Below are 26595 nucleotides of genomic sequence, written 5' to 3'. Positions count from 1 at the left end.
TCTCTCTCTCTCTCACCCACTCTCTCTCTCGCCCACTCTCTCTCTCTCTCGCCCACTCTCTCTCTCGCCCACTCTCTCTCTCACCCACTCTCTCTCTCGCCCACTTTCTCTCTCACCCACTCTCTCTCTCGCCCACTCTCTCTCTCTCTCTCACCCACTCTGTCTCTCGCCCACTCTCTCTCTCTCTCTCGCCCACTCTCTCTCTCGCCCACTCTCTCTCTCTCTCTCGCCCACTCTCTCTCTCTCTCTCGCCCACTCTCTCACACCCACTCTCTCTCTCGCCCACTCTCTCTCTCACCCACTCTCTCACACCCACTCTCTCTCTCGCCCACTCTCTCTCTCTCTCTCGCCCACTCTCTCTCTCGCCCACTCTCTCTCTCTCTCTCGCCCACTCTCTCTCTCGCCCACTCTCTCTCTCACCCACTCTCTCTCTCGCCCACTCTCTCTCTCTCTCTCGCCCACTCTCTCTCTCGCCCACTCTCTCTCTCGCCCACTCTCTCTCTCGCCCACTCTCTCTCTCACCCACTCTCTCTCGCACCCACTCTCTCTCTCGCCCACTCTCTCTCTCGCCCACTCTCTCTCTCTCTCTCGCCCACTCTCTCTCTCTCTCTCGCCCACTCTCCCTCTCGCCCACTCTCTCTCTCGCCCACTCTCTCTCTCGGCCACTCTCTCACTCTCGCCCACTCTCTCTCTCACCCACTCTCTCTCTCGCCCACTCTCTCTCTCTCACCCACTCTCTCTCTCGCCCACTCTCTCTCTCTCTCGCCCACTCTCTCTCTCGCCCACTCTCTCTCTCGCCCACTCTCTCTCTCGCCCACTCTCTCTCTCACCCACTCTCACTCTCGCCCACTCTCTCTCGCCCACTCTCTCTCGCCCCCTCTTTCACTCTCGCCCACTCTCTCTCGCCCACTCTCTCTCTCACCCACTCTCTCTCTCGCCCACTCTCTCTCTCACCCACTCTCTCCCTCGCCCACTCTCTCTCTCACCCACTCTCACTCTCGCCCACACTCTCTCGCCCCCTCTTTCACTCTCGCCCACTCTCTCTCGCCCACTCTCTCTCTCGCCCACTCTCTCTCTCTCGCCCACTCTCTCTCGCCCACTCTCTCTCTCGCTCAGTCTCTCCCTCGCCCGCTCTCTCTCCCCCACTCTCTCTATTGCCCACTCTTTCTCTTGCCCACTCTCTCTCGCCCACTCTCTCTCGCCCACTATCTCTATTGCCCACTCTCTCTATTGCCCACTCTCTCTCTTGCCCACTCTCTCTCTTGCCCACTCTCTCTCGCCCACTCTCTCTATTGCCCACTCTCTCTATTGCCCACTCTCTCTCGCCCACTCTCTCTCTCACCCACTCAGTCTGTCTTGCCCAATCTCTCTCTTCCGCACACTCTAAACCGCCCACTCTCTCTCCGTCACGCACTCACTCTCTCGCCCACTCTCTCTCTCGACCACTCTCTCTCTCGCCCACTCTCTCTCTCGCTCACTCTCTCTCTCGCTCACTCTCTCTCTCTCGCCCACTCTCTCTCTCGCTCACTCTCTCTCTCTCGCCCACTCTCCCTCTCGCTCACTCTCTCTCTCTCTCTCTCTCGCCCACTCTCTCTCTCTCTCTCGCCCACTCTCTCTCTCGCCCACTCTCTCTCTCTCACCCACTCTCTCTCTCACCCACTCTCTCTCTCGCCCACTCTCTCTCTCACCCACTCTCACTCTCGCCCACTCTCTCTCTCTCTCTCGCCCACTCTCTCTCTCACCCACTCTCTCTCTCTCTCTCTCGCCCACTCTCTCTCTCGCCCACTCTCTCTCTCTCTCGCCCACTCTCTCTCTCGCCCACTCTCTCTCTCACCCACTCTCTCTCACGCCCACTTTCTCACTCACCCACTCTCTCTCTCGCCCACTCTCTCTCTCTCTCTCACCCACTCTCTCTCTCGCCCACTCTCTCTCTCTCTCTCGCCCACTCTCTCTCTCGCCCACTCTCTCTCTCTCTCGCCCACTCTCTCTCTCTCTCTCGCACACTCTCTCACACCCACTCTCTCTCTCGCCCACTCTCTCTCTCACCCACTCTCTCACACCCACTTTCTCTCTCGCACACTCTCTCTCTCTCTCTCGCCCACTCTCTCTCTCGCCCACTCTCTCTCTCTCTCTCGCCCACTCTCTCTCTCGCCCACTCTCTCTCTCGCCCACTCTCTCTCTCGCCCACTCTCTCTCTCACCCACTCTCTCTCTCGCCCACTCTCTCTCTCTCTCTCGCCCACTCTCTCTCTCGCCCACTCTCTCTCTCGCCCACTCTCTCTCTCGCCCACTCTCTCTCTCACCCACTCTCTCTCGCACCCACTCTCTCTCTCGCCCACTCTCTCTCTCACCCACTCTCTCTCTCGCCCACTCTCTCTCTCTCACACCCACTCTCTCTCTCGCCCACTCTCTCTCTCTCTCTCGCCCACTCTCTCTCTCGCCCACTCTCTCTCTCTCTATCTCGCCCACTCTCTCTCTCTCTCTCGCCCACTCTCTCTCTCGCCCACTCTCTCTCTCGCCCACTCTCTCTCTCTCTCACCCACTCTCTCTCTCGCCCACTCTCTCTCTCTCTCTCGCCCACTCTCTCTCTCGCCCACTCTCTCTCTCGCCCACTCTCTCTCTCACCCACTCTCTCTCTCGCCCACTCTCTCTCTCACCCACTCTCACTCTCGCCCACTCTCTCTCGCCCACTCTCTCTCGCCCCCTCTTTCACTCTCGCCCACTCTCTCTCGCCCACTCTCTCTCTCACCCACTCTCTCTCTCGCCCACTCTCTCTCTCACCCACTCTCTCTCTCGCCCACTCTCTCTCTCGCCCACTCTCTCTCTCACCCACTCTCTCTCTCGCCCACTCTCTCTCTCTCTCTCGCCCACTCTCTCTCTCGCCCACTCTCTCTCTCTCTCTCGCCCACTCTCTCTCTCGCCCACTCTCTCTCTCGCCCACTCTCTCTCTCACCCACTCTCTCTCTCGCCCACTCTCTCTCTCACCCACTCTCACTCTCGCCCACTCTCTCTCGCCCACACTCTCACGCCCCCTCTTTCACTCTCGCCCACTCTCTCTCGCCCACTCTCTCTCTCACCCACTCTCTGTCTCGCCCACTCTCTCTCTCACCCACTCTCTCCCTCGCCCACTCTCTCTCTCACCCACTCTCACTCTCGCCCACTCTCTCTCGCCCCCTCTTTCACTCTCGCCCACTCTCTCTCGCCCACTCTCTCTCTCGCCCACTCTCTCTCTCTCGCCCACTCTCTCTCTCTCACCCACTCTCTCTCTCGCTCAGTCTCTCCCTCGCCCGCTCTCTCTCCCCCACTCTCTCTATTGCCCACTCTCTCTCTCTCCCCCACTCTCTCTATTGCCCACTCTCTCTCTTGCCCACTCTCTCTCGCCCACTCTCTCTATTGCCCACTCTCTCTATTGCCCACTCTCTCTCTTGCCCACTCTCTCTCGCCCACTCTCTCTATTGCCCACTCTCTCTCTCTCCCCCACTCTCTCTATTGCCCACTCTCTCTCGCCCACTCTCTCTATTGCCCACTCTCTCTATTGCCCACTCTCTCTCTTGCCCACTCTCTCTCTTGCCCACTCTCTCTCGCCCACTCTCTCTATTGTCCACTCTCTCTATTGCCCACTCTCTCTCGCCCACTCTCTCTCTCACCCACTCAGTCTGTCTTGCCCAATCTCTCTCTTCCGCACACTCTAACCCGCCCACTCTCTCTCCGTCACGCACTCACTCTCTCTCTCTCTCGCCCACTCTCTCTCTCTCGCCCACTCTCTCTCTCGCCCACTCTCTCTCTCGCTCACTCTCTCTCTCGCTCACTCTCTCTCTCTCGCCCACTCTCTCTCTCGCTCACTCTCTCTCTATCGCCCACTCTCCCTCTCGCTCACTCTCTCTCTCGCCCACTCTCTCTCTCGCTCACTCTCTCTTCCGCCCACTCTCTCTCTCTCGCCCACTCTCTCTCTCGCCCACTCTCTCTCTCGCCCACTCTCTCTCTCACCCACTCTCTCTCTCGCCCACTCTCTCTCTCGCTCACTCTCTCTCTCGCTCACTCTCTCTCTCTCGCCCACTCTCTCTCGCTCACTCTCTCTCTCTCGCCCACTCTCCCTCTCGCTCACTCTCTCTCTCTCTCTCACCCACTCTCTCTCTCTCTCTCACCCACTCTCTCTCTCGCCCACTCTCTCTCTCTCACCCACTCTCTCTCTCACCCACTCTCTCTCTCGCCCACTCTCTCTCTCACCCACTCTCTCTCTCGCCCACTCTCTCTCTCTCTCTCGCCCACTCTCTCTCTCACCCACTCTCTCTCTCTCTCACCCACTCTCTCTCTCGCCCACTCTCTCTCTCTCTCGCCCACTCTCTCTCTCGCCCACTCTCTCTCTCACCCACTCTCTCTCTCGCCCACTTTCTCTCTCACCCACTCTCTCTCTCGCCCACTCTCTCTCTCTCTCTCACCCACTCTGTCTCTCGCCCACTCTCTCTCTCTCTCTCGCCCACTCTCTCTCTCGCCCACTCTCTCTCTCTCTCTCGCCCACTCTCTCTCTCTCTCTCGCCCACTCTCTCACACCCACTCTCTCTCTCGCCCACTCTCTCTCTCACCCACTCTCTCACACCCACTCTCTCTCTCGCCCACTCTCTCTCTCTCTCTCGCCCACTCTCTCTCTCGCCCACTCTCTCTCTCTCTCTCGCCCACTCTCTCTCTCGCCCACTCTCTCTCTCACCCACTCTCTCTCTCGCCCACTCTCTCTCTCTCTCTCGCCCACTCTCTCTCTCGCTCACTCTCTCTCTCGCTCACTCTCTCTCTCTCGCCCACTCTCTCTCTCGCTCACTCTCTCTCTATCGCCCACTCTCCCTCTCGCTCACTCTCTCTCTCGAACACTCTCTCTCTCGCTCACTCTCTCTCTCGCCCACTCTCTCTCTCTCGCCCACTCTCTCTCTCGCCCACTCTCTCTCTCGCCCACTCTCTCTCTCACCCACTCTCTCTCTCGCCCACTCTCTCTCTCGCTCACTCGCTCTCTCGCTCACTCTCTCTCTCTCGCCCACTCTCTCTCTCGCTCACTCTCTCTCTCTCGCCCACTCTCCCTCTCGCTCACTCTCTCTCTCTCTCTCACCCACTCTCTCTCTCTCTCTCACCCACTCTCTCTCTCGCCCACTCTCTCTCTCTCACCCACTCTCTCTCTCACCCACTCTCTCTCTCGCCCACTCTCTCTCTCACCCACTCTCTCTCTCGCCCACTCTCTCTCTCTCTCTCGCCCACTCTCTCTCTCACCCACTCTCTCTCTCTCTCACCCACTCTCTCTCTCGCCCACTCTCTCTCTCTCTCGCCCACTCTCTCTCTCGCCCACTCTCTCTCTCACCCACTCTCTCTCTCGCCCACTTTCTCTCTCACCCACTCTCTCTCTCGCCCACTCTCTCTCTCTCTCTCACCCACTCTGTCTCTCGCCCACTCTCTCTCTCTCTCTCGCCCACTCTCTCTCTCGCCCACTCTCTCTCTCTCTCTCGCCCACTCTCTCTCTCTCTCTCGCCCACTCTCTCACACCCACTCTCTCTCTCGCCCACTCTCTCTCTCACCCACTCTCTCACACCCACTCTCTCTCTCGCCCACTCTCTCTCTCTCTCTCGCCCACTCTCTCTCTCGCCCACTCTCTCTCTCTCTCTCGCCCACTCTCTCTCTCGCCCACTCTCTCTCTCACCCACTCTCTCTCTCGCCCACTCTCTCTCTCTCTCTCGCCCACTCTCTCTCTCGCCCACTCTCTCTCTCGCCCACTCTCTCTCTCGCCCACTCTCTCTCTCACCCACTCTCTCTCGCACCCACTCTCTCTCTCGCCCACTCTCTCTCTCGCCCACTCTCTCTCTCTCTCACACCCACTCTCTCTCTCGCCCAATCTCTCTCTCTCTCTCTCGCCCACTCTCTCTCTCGCCCACTCTCTCTCTCTCTCTCGCCCACTCTCTCTCTCTCTCTCGCCCACTCTCTCTCTCGCCCACTCTCTCTCTCGCCCACTCTCTCTCTCGGCCACTCTCTCACTCTCGCCCACTCTCTCTCTCACCAACTCTCTCTCTCGCCCACTCTCTCTCTCTCACCCACTCTCTCTCTCGCCCACTCTCTCTCTCTCTCGCCCACTCTCTCTCTCGCCCACTCTCTCTCTCGCCCACTCTCTCTCTCGCCCACTCTCTCTCTCACCCACTCTCACTCTCGCCCACTCTCTCTCGCCCACTCTCTCTCGCCCCCTCTTTCACTCTCGCCCACTCTCTCTCGCCCACTCTCTCTCTCACCCACTCTCTCTCTCGCCCACTCTCTCTCTCACCCACTCTCTCCCTCGCCCACTCTCTCTCTCACCCACTCTCACTCTCGCCCACACTCTCTCGCCCCCTCTTTCACTCTCGCCCACTCTCTCTCTCGCCCACTCTCTCTCTCGCCCACTCTCTCTCTCTCGCCCACTCTCTCTCGCCCACTCTCTCTCTCGCTCAGTCTCTCCCTCGCCCGCTCTCTCTCCCCCACTCTCTCTATTGCCCACTCTTTCTCTTGCCCACTCTCTCTCGCCCACTCTCTCTCGCCCACTATCTCTATTGCCCACTCTCTCTATTGCCCACTCTCTCTCTTGCCCACTCTCTCTCTTGCCCACTCTCTCTCGCCCACTCTCTCTATTGCCCACTCTCTCTATTGCCCACTCTCTCTCGCCCACTCTCTCTCTCACCCACTCAGTCTGTCTTGCCCAATCTCTCTCTTCCGCACACTCTAACCCGCCCACTCTCTCTCCGTCACGCACTCACTCTCTCGCCCACTCTCTCTCTCTCGACCACTCTCTCTCTCGCCCACTCTCTCTCTCGCTCACTCTCTCTCTCGCTCACTCTCTCTCTCTCGCCCACTCTCTCTCTCGCTCACTCTCTCTCTCTCGCCCACTCTCCCTCTCGCTCACTCTCTCTCTCTCTCTCTCTCGCCCACTCTCTCTCTCTCTCTCGCCCACTCTCTCTCTCGCCCACTCTCTCTCTCTCACCCACTCTCTCTCTCACCCACTCTCTCTCTCGCCCACTCTCTCTCTCACCCACTCTCACTCTCGCCCACTCTCTCTCTCTCTCTCGCCCACTCTCTCTCTCACCCACTCTCTCTCTCTCTCTCTCGCCCACTCTCTCTCTCGCCCACTCTCTCTCTCTCTCGCCCACTCTCTCTCTCGCCCACTCTCTCTCTCACCCACTCTCTCTCACGCCCACTTTCTCTCTCACCCACTCTCTCTCTCGCCCACTCTCTCTCTCTCTCTCACCCACTCTCTCTCTCGCCCACTCTCTCTCTCTCTCTCGCCCACTCTCTCTCTCGCCCACTCTCTCTCTCTCTCGCCCACTCTCTCTCTCTCTCTCGCCCACTCTCTCACACCCACTCTCTCTCTCGCCCACTCTCTCTCTCACCCACTCTCTCACACCCACTTTCTCTCTCGCACACTCTCTCTCTCTCTCTCGCCCACTCTCTCTCTCGCCCACTCTCTCTCTCTCTCTCGCCCACTCTCTCTCTCGCCCACTCTCTCTCTCGCCCACTCTCTCTCTCGCCCACTCTCTCTCTCACCCACTCTCTCTCTCGCCCACTCTCTCTCTCTCTCTCGCCCACTCTCTCTCTCGCCCACTCTCTCTCTCGCCCACTCTCTCTCTCGCCCACTCTCTCTCTCACCCACTCTCTCTCGCACCCACTCTCTCTCTCGCCCACTCTCTCTCTCACCCACTCTCTCTCTCGCCCACTCTCTCTCTCTCACACCCACTCTCTCTCTCGCCCACTCTCTCTCTCTCTCTCTCGCCCACTCTCTCTCTCGCCCACTCTCTCTCTCTCTATCTCGCCCACTCTCTCTCTCTCTCTCGCCCACTCTCTCTCTCGCCCACTCTCTCTCTCGCCCACTCTCTCTCTCTCTCGCCCACTCTCTCTCTCGCCCACTCTCTCTCTCTCTCTCGCCCACTCTCTCTCTCGCCCTCTCTCTCTCTCGCCCACTCTCTCTCTCACCCACTCTCTCTCTCGCCCACTCTCTCTCTCACCCACTCTCACTCTCGCCCACTCTCTCTCGCCCACTCTCTCTCGCCCCCTCTTTCACTCTCGCCCACTCTCTCTCGCCCACTCTCTCTCTCACCCACTCTCTCTCTCGCCCACTCTCTCTCTCACCCACTCTCTCTCTCGCCCACTCTCTCTCTCGCCCACTCTCTCTCTCACCCACTCTCTCTCTCGCCCACTCTCTCTCTCTCTCTCGCCCACTCTCTCTCTCGCCCACTCTCTCTCTCTCTCTCGCCCACTCTCTCTCTCGCCCACTCTCTCTCTCGCCCACTCTCTCTCTCACCCACTCTCTCTCTCGCCCACTCTCTCTCTCACCCACTCTCACTCTCGCCCACTCTCTCTCGCCCACTCTCTCTCGCCCCCTCTTTCACTCTCGCCCACTCTCTCTCGCCCACTCTCTCTCTCACCCACTCTCTGTCTCGCCCACTCTCTCTCTCACCCACTCTCTCCCTCGCCCACTCTCTCTCTCACCCACTCTCACTCTCGCCCACTCTCTCTCGCCCCCTCTTTCACTCTCGCCCACTCTCTCTCGCCCACTCTCTCTCTCGCCCACTCTCTCTCTCTCGCCCACTCTCTCTCTCTCACCCACTCTCTCTCTCGCTCAGTCTCTCCCTCGCCCGCTCTCTCTCCCCCACTCTCTCTATTGCCCACTCTCTCTCTCTCCCCCACTCTCTCTATTGCCCACTCTCTCTCTTGCCCACTCTCTCTCGCCCACTCTCTCTATTGCCCACTCTCTCTATTGCCCACTCTCTCTCTTGCCCACTCTCTCTCGCCCACTCTCTCTATTGCCCACTCTCTCTATTGCCCACTCTCTCTCGCCCACTCTCTCTCTCACCCACTCAGTCTGTCTTGCCCAATCTCTCTCTTCCGCACACTCTAACCCGCCCACTCTCTCTCCGTCACGCACTCACTCTCTCTCTCTCTCTCGCCCACTCTCTCTCTCTCCCCACTCTCTCTATTGCCCACTCTCTCTCGCCCACTCTCTCTATTGCCCACTCTCTCTATTGCCCACTCTCTCTCTTGCCCACTCTCTCTCTTGCCCACTCTCTCTCGCCCACTCTCTCTATTGTCCACTCTCTCTATTGCCCACTCTCTCTCGCCCACTCTCTCTCTCACCCACTCAGTCTGTCTTGCCCAATCTCTCTCTTCCGCACACTCTAACCCGCCCACTCTCTCTCCGTCACGCACTCACTCTCTCTCTCTCTCGCCCACTCTCTCTCTCTCGCCCACTCTCTCTCTCGCCCACTCTCTCTCTCGCTCACTCTCTCTCTCGCTCACTCTCTGTCTCTCGCCCACTCTCTCTCTCGCTCACTCTCTCTCTATCGCCCACTCTCCCTCTCGCTCACTCTCTCTCTCGCCCACTCTCTCTCTCGCTCACTCTCTCTCTCGCCCACTCTCTCTCTCTCGCCCACTCTCTCTCTCGCCCACTCTCTCTCTCGCCCACTCTCTCTCTCACCCACTCTCTCTCTCGCCCACTCTCTCTCTAGCTCACTCTCTCTCTCACCCACTCTCTCTCTCACCCACTCTCTCTCTCTCTCTCGCCCACTCTCTCTCTCGCCCACTCTCCCTCGCTCACTCTCTCTCTCACCCACTCTCTCCCTCACCCACACTCTCTCTCGCCCACTCTCTCTCTCTCACCCACTCTCTCTCTCGCCCACTCTCTCTCTCTCTCTCACCCACTCTCTCTCACGCCCACTCTCTCTCTCGCCCACTCTCTCTCTCTCTCTCACCCACTCTCTCTCTCGCCCACTCTCTCTCTCGCCCACTCTCCCTCTCGCCCACTCTCTCTCTCGCCCACTCTCTCTCACGCCCACTCTCTCTCTCACCCACTCTCTCTCTCGCCCACTCTCTCTCTCTCTCTCGCCCACTCTCTCTCTCACCCACTCTCTCTCTCGCCCACTCTCTCTCTCTCTCTCGCCCACTCTCTCTCTCGCCCACTCTCTCTCTCACCCACTCTCTCTCTCGCCCACTCTCTCGCCCACTCTCTCTCTCGCCCACTCTGTCTCTCGCCCACTCTCTCTCTCACCCACTCTCTCTCTCGCCCACTCTCTCTCTCACCCACTCTCTCTCTCGCCCACTCTCTCGCTCACTCTCTCTCTCCCCCACTCTCTCTATTGCCCACTCTCTCTCTTGCCCACACTCTCTCGCCCACTCTCTCTATTGCCCACTCTCTCTATTGCCCACTCTCTCTCTTGCCCACTCTCTCTCGCCCACTCTCTCTATTGCCCACTCTCTCTATTGCCCACTCTCTCTCGCCCACTCTCTCTCTCACCCACTCAGTCTGTCTTGCCCAATCTCTCTCTTCCGCACACTCTAACCCGCCCACTCTCTCTCCGTCACGCACTCACTCTCTCTCTCTCTCTCGCCCACTCTCTCTCTCTCCCCCACTCTCTCTATTGCCCACTCTCTCTCGCCCACTCTCTCTATTGCCCACTCTCTCTATTGCCCACTCTCTCTCTTGCCCACTCTCTCTCTTGCCCACTCTCTCTCGCCCACTCTCTCTATTGTCCACTCTCTCTATTGCCCACTCTCTCTCGCCCACTCTCTCTCTCACCCACTCAGTCTGTCTTGCCCAATCTCTCTCTTCCGCACACTCTAACCCGCCCACTCTCTCTCCGTCACGCACTCACTCTCTCTCTCTCTCTCTCGCCCACTCTCTCTCTCTCGCCCACTCTCTCTCTCGCCCACTCTCTCTCTCGCTCACTCTCTCTCTCGCTCACTCTCTCTCTCTCGCCCACTCTCCCTCTCGCTCACTCTCTCTCTCGCCCACTCTCTCTCTCGCTCACTCTCTCTCTCGCCCACTCTCTCTCTCTCGCCCACTCTCTCTCTCGCCCACTCTCTCTCTCGCCCACTCTCTCTCTCACCCACTCTCTCTCTCGCCCACTCTCTCTCTCGCTCACTCTCTCTCTCACCCACTCTCTCTCTCACCCACTCTCTCTCTCTCTCTCGCCCACTCTCTCTCTCGCCCACTCTCCCTCGCTCACTCTCTCTCTCACCCACTCTCTCCCTCACCCACTCTCTCTCTCGCCCACTCTCTCTCTCTCTCTCACCCACTCTCTCTCTCGCCCACTCTCTCTCTCTCTCTCACCCACTCTCTCTCACGCCCACTCTCTCTCTCGCCCACTCTCTCTCTCTCTCTCACCCACTCTCTCTCTAACCCACTCTCTCTCTCGCCCACTCTCCCTCTCGCCCACTCTCTCTCTCGCCCACTCTCTCTCACGCCCACTCTCTCTCTCACCCACTCTCTCTCTCGCCCACTCTCTCTCTCTCTCTCGCCCACTCTCTCTCTCTCGCCCACTCTCTCTCTCGCTCACTCTCTCTCTCTCGCCCACTCTCCCTCTCGCTCACTCTCTCTCTCTCTCTCACCCACTCTCTCTCTCTCTCTCACCCACTCTCTCTCTCGCCCACTCTCTCTCTCACCCACTCTCACTCTCGCCCACTCTCTCTCTCTCTCTCGCCCACTCTCTCTCTCACCCACTCTCTCTCTCTCTCTCTCGCCCACTCTCTCTCTCGCCCACTCTCTCTCTCTCTCGCCCACTCTCTCTCTCGCCCACTCTCTCTCTCACCCACTCTCTCTCACGCCCACTTTTACTCTCACCTACTCTCTCTCTCGCCCACTCTCTCTCTCTCTCTCACCCACTCTCTCTGTCGCCCACTCTCTCTCTCTCTCTCGCCCACTCTCTCTCTCGCCCACTCTCTCTCTCTCTCGCCCACTCTCTCTCTCTCTCTCGCCCACTCTCTCACACCCACTCTCTCTCTCGCCCACTCTCTCTCTCACCCACTCTCTCACACCCACTTTCTCTCTCGCACACTCTCTCTCTCTCTCTCGCCCACTCTCTCTCTCGCCCACTCTCTCTCTCTCTCTCGCCCACTCTCTCTCTCGCCCACTCTCTCTCTCGCCCACTCTCTCTCTCGCCCACTCTCTCTCTCACCCACTCTCTCTCTCGCCCACTCTCTCTCTCTCTCTCGCCCACTCTCTCTCTCGCCCACTCTCTCTCTCGCCCACTCTCTCTCTCGCCCACTCTCTCTCTCACCCACTCTCTCTCGCACCCACTCTCTCTCTCGCCCACTCTCTCTCTCACCCACTCTCTCTCTCGCCCACTCTCTCTCTCTCACACCCACTCTCTCTCTCGCCCACTCTCTCTCTCTCTCTCTCGCCCACTCTCTCTCTCGCCCACTCTCTCTCTCTCTATCTCGCCCACTCTCTCTCTCTCTCTCGCCCACTCTCTCTCTCGCCCACTCTCTCTCTCGCCCACTCTCTCTCTCTCTCGCCCACTCTCTCTCTCGCCCACTCTCTCTCTCTCTCTCGCCCACTCTCTCTCTCGCCCTCTCTCTCTCTCGCCCACTCTCTCTCTCACCCACTCTCTCTCTCGCCCACTCTCTCTCTCACCCACTCTCACTCTCGCCCACTCTCTCTCGCCCACTCTCTCTCGCCCCCTCTTTCACTCTCGCCCACTCTCTCTCGCCCACTCTCTCTCTCACCCACTCTCTCTCTCGCCCACTCTCTCTCTCACCCACTCTCTCTCTCGCCCACTCTCTCTCTCGCCCACTCTCTCTCTCACCCACTCTCTCTCTCGCCCACTCTCTCTCTCTCTCTCGCCCACTCTCTCTCTCGCCCACTCTCTCTCTCTCTCTCGCCCACTCTCTCTCTCGCCCACTCTCTCTCTCGCCCACTCTCTCTCTCACCCACTCTCTCTCTCGCCCACTCTCTCTCTCACCCACTCTCACTCTCGCCCACTCTCTCTCGCCCACTCTCTCTCGCCCCCTCTTTCACTCTCGCCCACTCTCTCTCGCCCACTCTCTCTCTCACCCACTCTCTGTCTCGCCCACTCTCTCTCTCACCCACTCTCTCCCTCGCCCACTCTCTCTCTCACCCACTCTCACTCTCGCCCACTCTCTCTCGCCCCCTCTTTCACTCTCGCCCACTCTCTCTCGCCCACTCTCTCTCTCGCCCACTCTCTCTCTCTCGCCCACTCTCTCTCTCTCACCCACTCTCTCTCTCGCTCAGTCTCTCCCTCGCCCGCTCTCTCTCCCCCACTCTCTCTATTGCCCACTCTCTCTCTCTCCCCCACTCTCTCTATTGCCCACTCTCTCTCTTGCCCACTCTCTCTCGCCCACTCTCTCTATTGCCCACTCTCTCTATTGCCCACTCTCTCTCTTGCCCACTCTCTCTCGCCCACTCTCTCTATTGCCCACTCTCTCTATTGCCCACTCTCTCTCGCCCACTCTCTCTCTCACCCACTCAGTCTGTCTTGCCCAATCTCTCTCTTCCGCACACTCTAACCCGCCCACTCTCTCTCCGTCACGCACTCACTCTCTCTCTCTCTCTCGCCCACTCTCTCTCTCTCCCCCACTCTCTCTATTGCCCACTCTCTCTCGCCCACTCTCTCTATTGCCCACTCTCTCTATTGCCCACTCTCTCTCTTGCCCACTCTCTCTCTTGCCCACTCTCTCTCGCCCACTCTCTCTATTGTCCACTCTCTCTATTGCCCACTCTCTCTCGCCCACTCTCTCTCTCACCCACTCAGTCTGTCTTGCCCAATCTCTCTCTTCCGCACACTCTAACCCGCCCACTCTCTCTCCGTCACGCACTCACTCTCTCTCTCTCTCGCCCACTCTCTCTCTCTCGCCCACTCTCTCTCTCGCCCACTCTCTCTCTCGCTCACTCTCTCTCTCGCTCACTCTCTGTCTCTCGCCCACTCTCTCTCTCGCTCACTCTCTCTCTATCGCCCACTCTCCCTCTCGCTCACTCTCTCTCTCGCCCACTCTCTCTCTCGCTCACTCTCTCTCTCGCCCACTCTCTCTCTCTCGCCCACTCTCTCTCTCGCCCACTCTCTCTCTCGCCCACTCTCTCTCTCACCCACTCTCTCTCTCGCCCACTCTCTCTCTAGCTCACTCTCTCTCTCACCCACTCTCTCTCTCACCCACTCTCTCTCTCTCTCTCGCCCACTCTCTCTCTCGCCCACTCTCCCTCGCTCACTCTCTCTCTCACCCACTCTCTCCCTCACCCACTCTCTCTCTCGCCCACTCTCTCTCTCTCACCCACTTTCTCTCTCGCCCACTCTCTCTCTCTCTCTCACCCACTCTCTCTCACGCCCACTCTCTCTCTCGCCCACTCTCTCTCTCTCTCTCACCCACTCTCTCTCTCGCCCACTCTCTCTCTCGCCCACTCTCCCTCTCGCCCACTCTCTCTCTCGCCCACTCTCTCTCACGCCCACTCTCTCTCTCACCCACTCTCTCTCTCGCCCACTCTCTCTCTCTCTCTCGCCCACTCTCTCTCTCACCCACTCTCTCTCTCGCCCACTCTCTCTCTCTCTCTCGCCCACTCTCTCTCTCGCCCACTCTCTCTCTCACCCACTCTCTCTCTCGCCCACTCTCTCGCCCACTCTCTCTCTCGCCCACTCTGTCTCTCGCCCACTCTCTCTCTCACCCACTCTCTCTCTCGCCCACTCTCTCTCTCACCCACTCTCTCTCTCGCCCACTCTCTCGCTCACTCTCTCTCTCCCCCACTCTCTCTATTGCCCACTCTCTCTCTTGCCCACACTCTCTCGCCCACTCTCTCTATTGCCCACTCTCTCTATTGCCCACTCTCTCTCTTGCCCACTCTCTCTCGCCCACTCTCTCTATTGCCCACTCTCTCTATTGCCCACTCTCTCTCGCCCACTCTCTCTCTCACCCACTCAGTCTGTCTTGCCCAATCTCTCTCTTCCGCACACTCTAACCCGCCCACTCTCTCTCCGTCACGCACTCACTCTCTCTCTCTCTCTCGCCCACTCTCTCTCTCTCCCCCACTCTCTCTATTGCCCACTCTCTCTCGCCCACTCTCTCTATTGCCCACTCTCTCTATTGCCCACTCTCTCTCTTGCCCACTCTCTCTCTTGCCCACTCTCTCTCGCCCACTCTCTCTATTGTCCACTCTCTCTATTGCCCACTCTCTCTCGCCCACTCTCTCTCTCACCCACTCAGTCTGTCTTGCCCAATCTCTCTCTTCCGCACACTCTAACCCGCCCACTCTCTCTCCGTCACGCACTCACTCTCTCTCTCTCTCTCTCGCCCACTCTCTCTCTCTCGCCCACTCTCTCTCTCGCCCACTCTCTCTCTCGCTCACTCTCTCTCTCGCTCACTCTCTCTCTCTCGCCCACTCTCCCTCTCGCTCACTCTCTCTCTCGCCCACTCTCTCTCTCGCTCACTCTCTCTCTCGCCCACTCTCTCTCTCTCGCCCACTCTCTCTCTCGCCCACTCTCTCTCTCGCCCACTCTCTCTCTCACCCACTCTCTCTCTCGCCCACTCTCTCTCTCGCTCACTCTCTCTCTCACCCACTCTCTCTCTCACCCACTCTCTCTCTCTCTCTCGCCCACTCTCTCTCTCGCCCACTCTCCCTCGCTCACTCTCTCTCTCACCCACTCTCTCCCTCACCCACTCTCTCTCTCGCCCACTCTCTCTCTCTCTCTCACCCACTCTCTCTCTCGCCCACTCTCTCTCTCTCTCTCACCCACTCTCTCTCACGCCCACTCTCTCTCTCGCCCACTCTCTCTCTCTCTCTCACCCACTCTCTCTCTAACCCACTCTCTCTCTCGCCCACTCTCCCTCTCGCCCACTCTCTCTCTCGCCCACTCTCTCTCACGCCCACTCTCTCTCTCACCCACTCTCTCTCTCGCCCACTCTCTCTCTCTCTCTCGCCCACTCTCTCTCTCACCCACTCTCTCTCTCGCCCACTCTCTCTCTCTCTCTCGCCCACTCTCTCTCTCGCCCACTCTCTCTCTCACCCACTCTCTCTCTCGCCCACTCTCTCGCCCACTCTCTCTCTCGCCCACTCTGTCTCTCGCCCACTCTCTCTCTCACCCACTCTCTCTCTCGCCCACTCTCTCTCTCACCCACTCTCTCTCTCGCCCACTCTCTCGCTCACTCTCTCTCTCGCCCACTCTCTCTCTCGCCCACTCTCTGTCTCGCCCACTCTCTCTCTCGCCCACTCTCTCTCTCTCTCTCTCGCCCACTCTCTCTCTCTCTCTCTCGCCCACTCTCTCACACACACTCTCTCTCTCGCCCACTCTCTCTCTCTCTCTCGCCCACTCTCTCTCTCGCCCACTCTCTCTCTCGCCCACACACTCTCTCTCTCTCCCACTCTCTCTCTCACCCACTCTCTCTCTCGCCCACTCTCTCTCTCTCTCTCGCCCACTCTCTCTCTCGCCCACTCTCTCTCTCTCTCTCGCCCACTCTCTCTCTCACCCACTCTCTCTCTCACCCACTCTCTCTCTCTTTCTCGCACACTCTCTCTCTCACCCACTCTCTCTCTCGCCCACTGTCTCTCTCTCTCTCGCCCACTCTCTCTCTCGCCCACTCTCTCTCTCTCTATCGCCCACTCTCTCTCTCGCCCACTCTCTCTCTCTCACCCACTCTCTCTCTCACCCACTCTCTCTCTCGCCCACCCTCTCTCTCACGCACTCTCTCTCTCGCCCACTCTCTCTCTCTCTCTCACCCACTCTCTCTCTCGCCCACTCTCTCTCTCTCTCTCTCGCCCACTCTCTCTCTCGCCCACTCTCTCTCTCTCTCTCTCGCCCACTCTCTCTCTCGCCCACTCTCTCTCTCGCCCACTCTCTCTCTCGCCCACTCTCTCTCTCACCCACTCTCTCTCTCGCCCACGCTCTCTCTCTCTCTCACCCACTCTCTCTATCGCCCACTCTCTCTCTCTCTCTCGCCCACTCTCTCTCTCGCCCACTCTCTCTCTCTCTCTCTCGCCCACTCTCTCTCTCACTCTCGCCCACTCTCTCACACCCACTCTCTCTCTCGCCCACTCTCTCTCTCACCCACTCTCTCACACCCACTCTCTCTCTCGCCCACTCTCTCTCTCTCTCTCGCCCACTCTCTCTCTCTCGCCCACTCTCTCTCTCTCTCTCGCCCACTCTCTCTCTCGCCCACTCTCTCTCTCGCCCACTCTCTCTCTCACCCACTCTCTCTCTCGCCCACTCTCTCTCTCTCTCTCGCCCACTCTCTCTCTCTCTCTCGCCCACTCTCTCACACCCACTCTCTCTCTCGCCCACTCTCTCTCTCACCCACACTCTCTCTCGCCCACTCTCTCTCTCTCTCTCTCGCCCACTCTCTCACACCCACTCTCTCTCTCGCCCACTCTCTCTCTCACCCACTCTCTCACTCCCACTCTCTCTCTCGCCCACTCTCTCTCTCTCTCTTGCCCACTCTCTCTCTCGCCCACTCTCTCTCTCTCTCTCGCCCACTCTCTCTCTCGCCCACTCTCTCTCTCGCCCACTCTCTCTCTCACCCACTCTCTCTCTCGCCCACTCTCTCTCTCTCTCTCGCCCACTCTCTCTCTCTCTCTCGCCCACTCTCTCTCTCGCCCACTCTCTCTCTCACCCACTCTCTCTCACGCCCACTCTCTCTCTCGCCCACTCTCTCTCTCTCTCACCCACTCTCTCTCTCGCCCACTCTCTCTCTCGCCCACTCTCCCTCTCGCCCACTCTCTCTCTCGCCCACTCTCTCTCACGCCCACTCTCTCTCTCACCCACTCTCTCTCTTGCCCACTCTCTCTCTCTCTCTCGCCCACTCTCTCTCTCACCCACTCTCTCTCTCGCCCACTCTCTCTCTCTCGCCCACTCTCTCTCTCGCCCACTCTCTCTCTCACCCACTCTCTCTCTCGCCCACTCTCTCGCCCACTCTCTCTCTCGCCCACTCTCTCTCTCGCCCACTCTCTCTCTCACCCACTCTCTCTCTCGCCCACTCACTCTCTCTCTCACCCACTCTCTCTCTCGCCCACTCTCTCGCCCACTCTCTCTCTCGCCCACTCTCTCTCTCGCCCACTCTCTCTCTCGCCCACTCTCTCTCTCGCCCACTCTCTCTCTCGCCCACTCTCTCTCTCTCTCTCTCGCCCACTCTCTCTCTCACCCACTCTCTCTCTCGCCCACTCTCTCTCTCTCTCTCGCCCACTCTCTCACACCCACTCTCTCTCTCGCCCACTCTCTCTCTCTCTCTCGCCCACTCTCTCTCTCACCCACTCTCTCTCTCGCCCACTCTCTCTCTCTCTCTCGCCCACTCTCTCTCTCTCTCTCGCCCACACTCTCTCTCGCCCACTCTCTCTCTCGCCCACTCTCTCTCTCGGCCACTCTCTCACTCTCGCCCACTCTCTCTCGCCCACTCTCTCTCTCGCCCACTCTCTCTCTCTCACCCACTCTCTCTCTCGCCCACTCTCTCTCTCTCTCTCGCCCACTCTCTCTCTCGCCCACTCTCTCTCTCGCCCACTCTCTCTCTCGCCCACTCTCTCTCTCACCCACTCTCTCTCTCGCCCACTCTCTCTCTCACCCACTCTCTCTCTCGCCCACTCTCTCTCTCTCTCTCGCCCACTCTCTCTCTCTCTCTCGCCCACTCTCTCTCTCGCCCACTCTCTCTCTCTCTCTCGCCCACTCTCTCTCTCGCCCACTCTCTCTCTCGCCCACTCTCTCTCTCACCCACTCTCTCTCTCGCCCACTCTCTCTCTCACCCACTCTCACTCTCGCCCACTCTCTCTCGCCCACTCTCTCTCGCCCCCTCTTTCACTCTCGCCCACTCTCTCTCGCCCACTCTCTCTCTCACCCACTCTCTCTCTCGCCCACTCTCTCTCTCACCCACTCTCTCCCTCGCCCACTCTCTCTCTCACCCACTCTCACTCTCGCCCACTCTCTCTCGCCCCCTCTTTCACTCTCGCCCACTCTCTCTCGCCCACTATCTCTCTCGCCCACTCTCTCTCTCTCGCCCACTCTCTCTCTCTCGCCCACTCTCTCTCTCGCTCAGTCTCTCCCTCGCCCGCTCTCTCTCCCCCACTCTCTCTATTGCCCACTCTCTCTCTTGCCCACTCTCTCTCGCCCACTCTCTCTATTGCCCACTCTCTCTCTTGCCCACTCTCTCTCTTGCCCACTCTCTCTCGCCCACTCTCTCTATTGCCCACTCTCTCTATTGCCCACTCTCTCTCGCCCACTCTCTCTCTCACCCACTCAGTCTGTCTTGCCCAATCTCTCTCTTCCGCACACTCTAACCCGCCCACTCTCTCTCCGTCACGCACTCACTCTCTCTCTCTCTCTCGCCCACTCTCTCTCTCTCGCCCACTCTCTCTCTCACCCACTCTCTCTCTCGTCCACTCTCTCTCTCTCTCTCGCCCACTCTCTCTCTCACCCACTCTCTCTCTCGCCCACTCTCTCTCTCGCCCACTCTCTCTCTCACCCACTCTCTCTCGCACCCACTCTCTCTCGCACCCACTCTCTCTCTCGCCCACTCTCTCTCTCGCCCACTCTCTCTCTCACCCACTCTCTCTCTCGCCCACTCTCTCTCTCACCCACTCTCTCTCGCACCCACTCTCTCTCTCGCCCACTCTCTCTCTCGCCCACTCTCTCTCTCACCCACTCTCTCTCTCGCCCACTCTCTCTCTCTCACCCACTCTCTCTCTTGCCCAATCTCTCTAGCCCACTCTCTCTATTGCCCACTCTCTCTATTGCCCACTCTCTCTCTTGCCCACTCTCTCTCTTGCCCACTCTCTCTCGCCCACTCTCTCTATTGCCCACTCTCTCTATTGCCCACTCTCTCTCGCCCACTCTCTCTCTCACCCACTCAGTCTGTCTTGCCCAATCTCTCTCTTCCGCACACTCTAACCCGCCCACTCTCTCTCCGTCAAGCACTCACTCTCTCTCTCTCTCTCGCCCACTCTCTCTCTCTCGCCCACTCTCTCTCTCGCCCACTCTCTCTCTCGCTCACTCTCTCTCTCGCTCACTCTCTCTCTCTCGCCCACTCTCTCTCTCGCTCACTCTCTCTCTCTCGCCCACTCTCCCTCTCGCTCACTCTCTCTCTCTCTCGCCCACTCTCTCTCTCTCTCTCGCCCACTCTCTCTCTCGCCCACTCTCTCTCTCTCACCCACTCTCTCTCTCACCCACTCTCTCTCTCACCCACTCTCTCTCTCGCCCACTCTCTCTCTCACCCACTCTCTCTCTCGCCCACTCTCTCTCTCTCTCTCTCGCCCACTCTCTCTCTCACCCACTCTCTCTCTCTCTCTCTCGCCCACTCTCTCTCTCGCCCACTCTCTCTCTCTCTCGCCCACTCTCTCTCTCGCCCACTCTCTCTCTCACCCACTCTCTCTCTCGCCCACTCTCTCTCTCACCCACTCTCTCTCTCGCCCACTCTTTCTCTCACCCACTCTCTCTCTCGCCCACTCTCTCTCTCTCTCTCACCCACTCTCTCTCTCGCCCACTCTCTCTCTCTCTCTCGCCCACTCTCTCTCTCGCACACTCTCTCTCTCTCTCGCGCCCACTCTCTCTCTCGCCCACTCTCTCTCTCGCCCACTCTCTCTCTCGCCCACTCTCTCTCTCGCCCACTCTCTCTCTCTCTCTCGCCCACTCTCTCTCTCGCCCACTCTCTCTCTCGCCCACTCTCTCTCTCGCCCACTCTCTCTCTCACCCACTCTCTCTCGCACCCACTCTCTCTCTCGCCCACTCTCTCTCTCGCCCACTCTCTCTCTCACCCACTCTCTCTCTCGCCCACTCTCTCTCTCTCTCACACCCACTCTCTCTCTCGCCCACTCTCTCTCTCTCTCTCTCTCGCCCACTCTCTCTCTCGCCCACTCTCTCTCTCTCTCTCGCCCACTCTCTCTCTCTCGCTCGCCCACTCTCTCTCTCGCCCACTCTCTCTCTCGCCCACTCTCTCTCTCGGCCACTCCTTCACTCTCGCCCACTCTCTCTCTCGCCCACTCTCTCTCTCGCCCACTCTCTCTCTCTCACCCACTCTCTCTCTCGCCCACTCTCTCTTTCTCTCTCTCGCCCACTCTCTCTCTCGCCCACTCTCTCTCTCGCCCACTCTCTCTCTCGCCCACTCTCTCTCTCACCCACTCTCTCTCTCGCCCACTCTCTCTCTCACCCACTCTCTCTCTCACCCACTCTCTCTCTCGCCCACTCTCTCTCTCTCTCTCGCCCACTCTCTCTCTCGCCCACTCTCTCTCTCTCTCTCGCCCACTCTCTCTCTCGCCCACTCTCTCTCTCGCCCACTCTCTCTCTCACCCACTCTCTCTCTCGCCCACTCTCTCTCTCACCCACTCTCACTCTCGCCCACTCTCTCTCGCCCACTCTCTCTCGCCCCCTCTTTCACTCTCGCCCACTCTCTCTCGCCCACTCTCTCTCTCACCCACTCTCTCTCTCGCCCACTCTCTCTCTCACCGACTCTCTCCCTCGCCCACTCTCTCTCTCACCCACTCTCACTCTCGCCCACTCTCTCTCGCCCCCTCTTTCACTCTCGCCCACTCTCTCTCGCCCACTCTCTCTCTCGCCCACTCTCTCTCTCTCGCCCACTCTCTCTCTCTCGCCCACTCTCTCTCTCGCTCAGTCTCTCCCTCGCCCGCTCTCTCTCCCCCACTCTCTCTATTGCCCACTCTCTCTCTCTCCCCCACTCTCTCTATTGCCCACTCTCTCTCTTTCCCACTCTCTCTCGCCCACTCTCTCTATTGCCCACTCTCTCTATTGCCCACTCTCTCTCTTGCCCACTCTCTCTCGCCCACTCTCTCTATTGCCCACTCTCTCTATTGCCCACTCTCTCTCGCCCACTCTCTCTCTCACCCACTCAGTCTGTCTTGCCCAAACTCTCTCTTCCGCACACTCTAACCCGCCCACTCTCTCTCCGTCAAGCACTCACTCTCTCTCTCTCTCTCGCCCACTCTCTCTCTCTCCCCCACTCTCTCTATTGCCCACTCTCTCTCGCCCACTCTCTCTATTGCCCACTCTCTCTATTGCCCACTCTCTCTCTTGCCCACTCTCTCTCTTGCCCACTCTCTCTCGCCCACTCTCTCTATTGCCCACTCTCTCTATTGCCCACTCTCTCTCGCACACTCTCTCTCTCACCCACTCAGTCTGTCTTGCCCAATCTCTCTCTTCCGCACACTCTAACCCGCCCACTCTCTCTCCGTCACGCACTCACTCTCTCTCTCTCTCTCGCCCACTCTCTCTCTATCGCCCACTCTCTCTCTCGCCCACTCTCTCTCTCGCTCACTCTCTCTCTCGCTCACTCTCTCTCTCTCGCCCACTCTCTCTCTCGCTCACTCTCTCTCTCTCGCCCACTCTGCCTCTCGCTCACTCTCTCTCTCGCCCACTCTCTCTCTCGCTCACTCTCTCTCTCGCCCACTCTCTCTCTCTCGCCCACTCTCTCTCTCGCCCACTCTCTCTCTCGCCCACTCTCTCTCTCACCCACTCTCTCTCTCGCCCACTCTCTCTCTCGCTCACTCTCTCTCTCACCCACTCTCTCTCTCACCCACTCTCTCTCTCTCTCTCGCCCACTCTCTCTCTCGCCCACTCTCCCTCGCTCACTCTCTCTCTCACCCACTCTCTCTCTCACCCACTCTCTCTCTCGCCCACTCTCTCTCTCTCTCACCCACTCTCTCTCTCGCCCACTCTCTCTCTCTCTATCACCCACTCTCTCTCACGCCCACTCTCTCTCTCGCCCACTCTCTCTCTCTCTCTCACCCACTCTCTCTCTCGCCCACTCTCCCTCTCGCCCACTCTCTCTCTCGCCCACTCTCTCTCACGCCCACTCTCTCTCTCACCCACTCTCTCCCTCGCCCACTCTCTCTCTCACCCACTCTCACTCTCGCCCACTCTCTCTCGCCCCCTCTTTCACTCTCGCCCACTCTCTCTCGCCCACTATCTCTCTCGCCCACTCTCTCTCTCTCGCCCACTCTCTCTATCTCGCCCACTCTCTCTCTCTCGCCCACTCTCTCTCTCGCTCAGTCTCTCCCTCGCCCGCTCTCTCTCCCCCACTCTCTCTATTGCCCACTCTCTCTCTTGCCCACTCTCTCTCGCCCACTCTCTCTATCGCCCACTCTCTCTCTTGCCCACTCTCTCTCTTGCCCACTCTCTCTCGCCCACTCTCTCTATTGCCCAGTCTCTCTATTGCCCACTCTCTCTCGCCCACTCTCTCTCTCACCCACTCAGTCTGTCTTGCCCAATCTCTCTCTTCCGCACACTCTAACCCGCCCACTCTCTCTCCGTCACGCACTCACTCTCTCTCTCTCTCTCGCCCACTCTCTCTCTCTCGCCCACTCTCTCTCTCACCCACTCTCTCTCTCGTCCACTCTCTCTCTCTCTCTCGCCCACTCTCTCTCTCACCCACTCTCTCTCTCGCCCACTCTCTCTCTCGCCCACTCTCTCTCTCACCCACTCTCTCTCGCACCCACTCTCTCTCGCACCCACTCTCTCTCTCGCCCACTCTCTCTCTCGCCCACTCTCTCTCTCACCCACTCTCTCTCTCGCCCACTCTCTCTCTCACCCACTCTCTCTCGCACCCACTCTCTCTCTCGCCCACTCTCTCTCTCGCCCACTCTCTCTCTCACCCACTCTCTCTCTCGCCCACTCTCTCTCTCTCCCCCAATCTCTCTCTTGCCCACTCTCTCTCGCCCACTCTCTCTATTGCCCACTCTCTCTATTGCCCACTCTCTCTCTTGCCCACTCTCTCTCTTGCCCACTCTCTCTCGCCCACTCTCTCTATTGCCCACTCTCTCTATTGCCCACTCTCTCTCGCCCACTCTCTCTCTCACCCACTCAGTCTGTCTTGCCCAATCTCTCTCTTCCGTACACTCTAACCCGCCCACTCTCTCTCCGTCAAGCACTCACTCTCTCTCTCTCTCTCGCCCACTCTCTCTCTCTCACCCACTCTCTCTCTCTCTCTCTCGCCCACTCTCTCTCTCGCCCACTCTCTCTCTCTCTCGCCCACTCTCTCTCTCGCCCACTCTCTCTCTCACCCACTCTCTCTCTCGCGCACTCTCTCTCTCACCCACTCTCTCTCTCGCCCACTCTCTCTCTCACCCACTCTCTCTCTCGCCCACTCTCTCTCTCTCTCTCACCCACTCTCTCTCTCGCCCACTCTCTCTCTCTCTCTCGCCCACTCTCTCTCTCGCCCACTCTCTCTCTCTCTCTCGCCCACTCTCTCACACCCACTCTCTCTCTCGCCCACTCTCTCTCTCACCAACTCTCTCACACCCACTCTCTCTCTCGCCCACTCTCTCTCTCTCTCTCGCCCACTCTCTCTCTCGCCCACTCTCTCTCTCTCTCTCTCGCCCACTCTCTCTCTCGCCCACTCTCTCTCTCGCCCACTCTCTCTCTCTCTCTCGCCCACTCTCTCTCTCGCCCACTCTCTCTCTCGCCCACTCTCTCTCTCGCCCACTCTCTCTCTCACCCACTCTCTCTCGCACCCACATTCTCTCTCGCCCACTCTCTCTCTCGCCCACTCTCTCTCTCACCCACTCTCTCTCTCGCCCACTCTCTCTCTCTCTCACACCCACTCTCTCTCTCGCCCACTCTCTCTCTCTCTCTCTCTCGCCCACTCTCTCTCTCGCCCACTCTCTCTCTCTCTCTCGCCCACTCTCTCTCTCTCTCTCGCCCACTCTCTCTCTCGCCCACTCTCTCTCTCGCCCACTCTCTCTCTCGGACACTCCTTCACTCTCGCCCACTCTCTCTCTCGCCCACTCTCTCTCTCGCCCACTCTCTCTCTCTCACCCACTCTCTCTCTCGCCCACTCTCTCTTTCTCTCTCTCGCCCACTCTCTCTCTCGCCCACTCTCTCTCTCGCCCACTCTCTCTCTCACCCACTCTCTCTCTCGCCCACTCTCTCTCTCACCCACTCTCTCTCTCACCCACTCTCTCTCTCGCCCACTCTCTCTCTCTCTCTCGCCCACTCTCTCTCTCGCCCACTCTCTCTCTCTCTCTCGCCCATTCTCTCTCTCGCCCACTCTCTCTCTCGCCCACTCTCTCTCTCACCCACTCTCTCTCTCGCCCACTCTCTCTCTCACCCACTCTCACTCTCGCCCACTCTCTCTCGCCCACTCTCTCTCGCCCCCTCTTTCACTCTCGCCCACTCTCTCTCGCCCACTCTCTCTCTCACCCACTCTCTCTCTCGCCCACTCTCTCTCTCACCCACTCTCTCCCTCGCCCACTCTCTCTCTCACCCACTCTCACTCTCGCCCACTCTCTCTCGCCCCCTCTTTCACTCTCGCCCACTCTCTCTCGCCCACTCTCTCTCTCGCCCACTCTCTCTCTCTCGCCCACTCTCTCTCTCTCGCCCACTCTCTCTCTCGCTCAGTCTCTCCCTCGCCCGCTCTCTCTCCCCCACTCTCTCTATTGCCCCACTCTCTCTCTCTCCCCCACTCTCTCTATTGCCCACTCTCTCTCTTGCCCACTCTCTCTCGCCCACTCTCTCTATTGCCCACTCTCTCTATTGCCCACTCTCTCTCTTGCCCACTCTCTCTCGCCCACTCTCTCTATTGCCCACTCTCTCTATTGCCCACTCTCTCTCGCCCACTCTCTCTCTCACCCACTCAGTCTGTCTTGCCCAAACTCTCTCTTCCGCACACTCTAACCCGCCCACTCTCTCTCCGTCAAGCACTCACTCTCTCTCTCTCTCTCGCCCACTCTCTCTCTCTCCCCCACTCTCTCTATTGCCCACTCTCTCTCGCCCACTCTCTCTATTGCCCACTCTCTCTATAGCCCACTGTCTCTCTCACCCACTCTCTCTCTCGCCCACTCTCTCTCTCACCCACTCTCTCTCGCACCCACTCTCTCTCTCGCCCACTCTCTCTCTCGCCCACTCTCTCTCTCTCACCCACTCTCTCTCTCGCCCACTCTCTCTCTCTCCCCCACTCTCTCTCTTGCCCACTCTCTCTCGCCCACTCTCTCTATTGCCCACTCTCTCTATTGCCCACTCTCTCTCTTGCCCACTCTCTCTCTTGCCCACTCTCTCTCGCCCACTCTCTCTATTGCCCACTCTCTCTATTGCCCACTCTCACTCGCCCACTCTCTCTCTCACCCACTCAGTCTGCCTTGCCCAATCTCTCTCTTCCGCACACTCTAACCCGCCCACTCTCTCTCCGTCAAGCACTCACTCTCTCTCTCTCTCTCGCCCACTCTCTCTCTCTCGCCCACTCTCTCTCTCGCCCACTCTCTCTCTCGCTCACTCTCTCTCTCGCTCACTCTCTCTCTCTCGCCCACTCTCTCTCTCGCTCACTCTCTCTCTCTCGCCCACTCTCCCTCTCGCTCACTCTCTCTCTCTCTCGCCCACTCTCTCTCTCTCTCTCGCCCACTCTCTCTCTCGCCCACTCTCTCTCTCTCACCCACTCTCTCTCTCACCCACTCTCTCTCTCGCCCACTCTCTCTCTCACCCACTCTCTCTCTCGCCCACTCTCTCTCTCTCTCTCGCCCACTCTCTCTCTCACCCACTCTCTCTCTCTCTCTCTCGCCCACTCTCTCTCTCGCCCACTCTCTCTCTCTCTCGCCCACTCTCTCTCTCGCCCACTCTCTCTCTCACCCACTCTCTCTCTCGCCCACTCTCTCTCTCGCCCACTCTCTCTCTCGCCCACTCTCTCTCTCACCCACTCTCTCTCTCGCCCACTCTCTCTCTCTCTCTCACCCACTCTCTCTCTCGCCCACTCTCTCTCTCTCTCTCGCCCACTCTCTCTCTCGCCCACTCTCTCTCTCTCTCTCGCCCACTCTCTCACACCCACTCTCTCTCTCGCCCACTCTCTCTCACCAACTCTCTCACACCCACTCTCTCTCTCGCCCACTCTCTCTCTCTCTCTCGCCCACTCT

This window comes from Chiloscyllium punctatum, chromosome 50 (genome assembly GCF_047496795.1).
Source record: "Chiloscyllium punctatum isolate Juve2018m chromosome 50, sChiPun1.3, whole genome shotgun sequence".
NCBI lineage: Eukaryota > Metazoa > Chordata > Chondrichthyes > Orectolobiformes > Hemiscylliidae > Chiloscyllium > Chiloscyllium punctatum.
Note: the sequence above shows the minus strand (reverse complement) of the source record.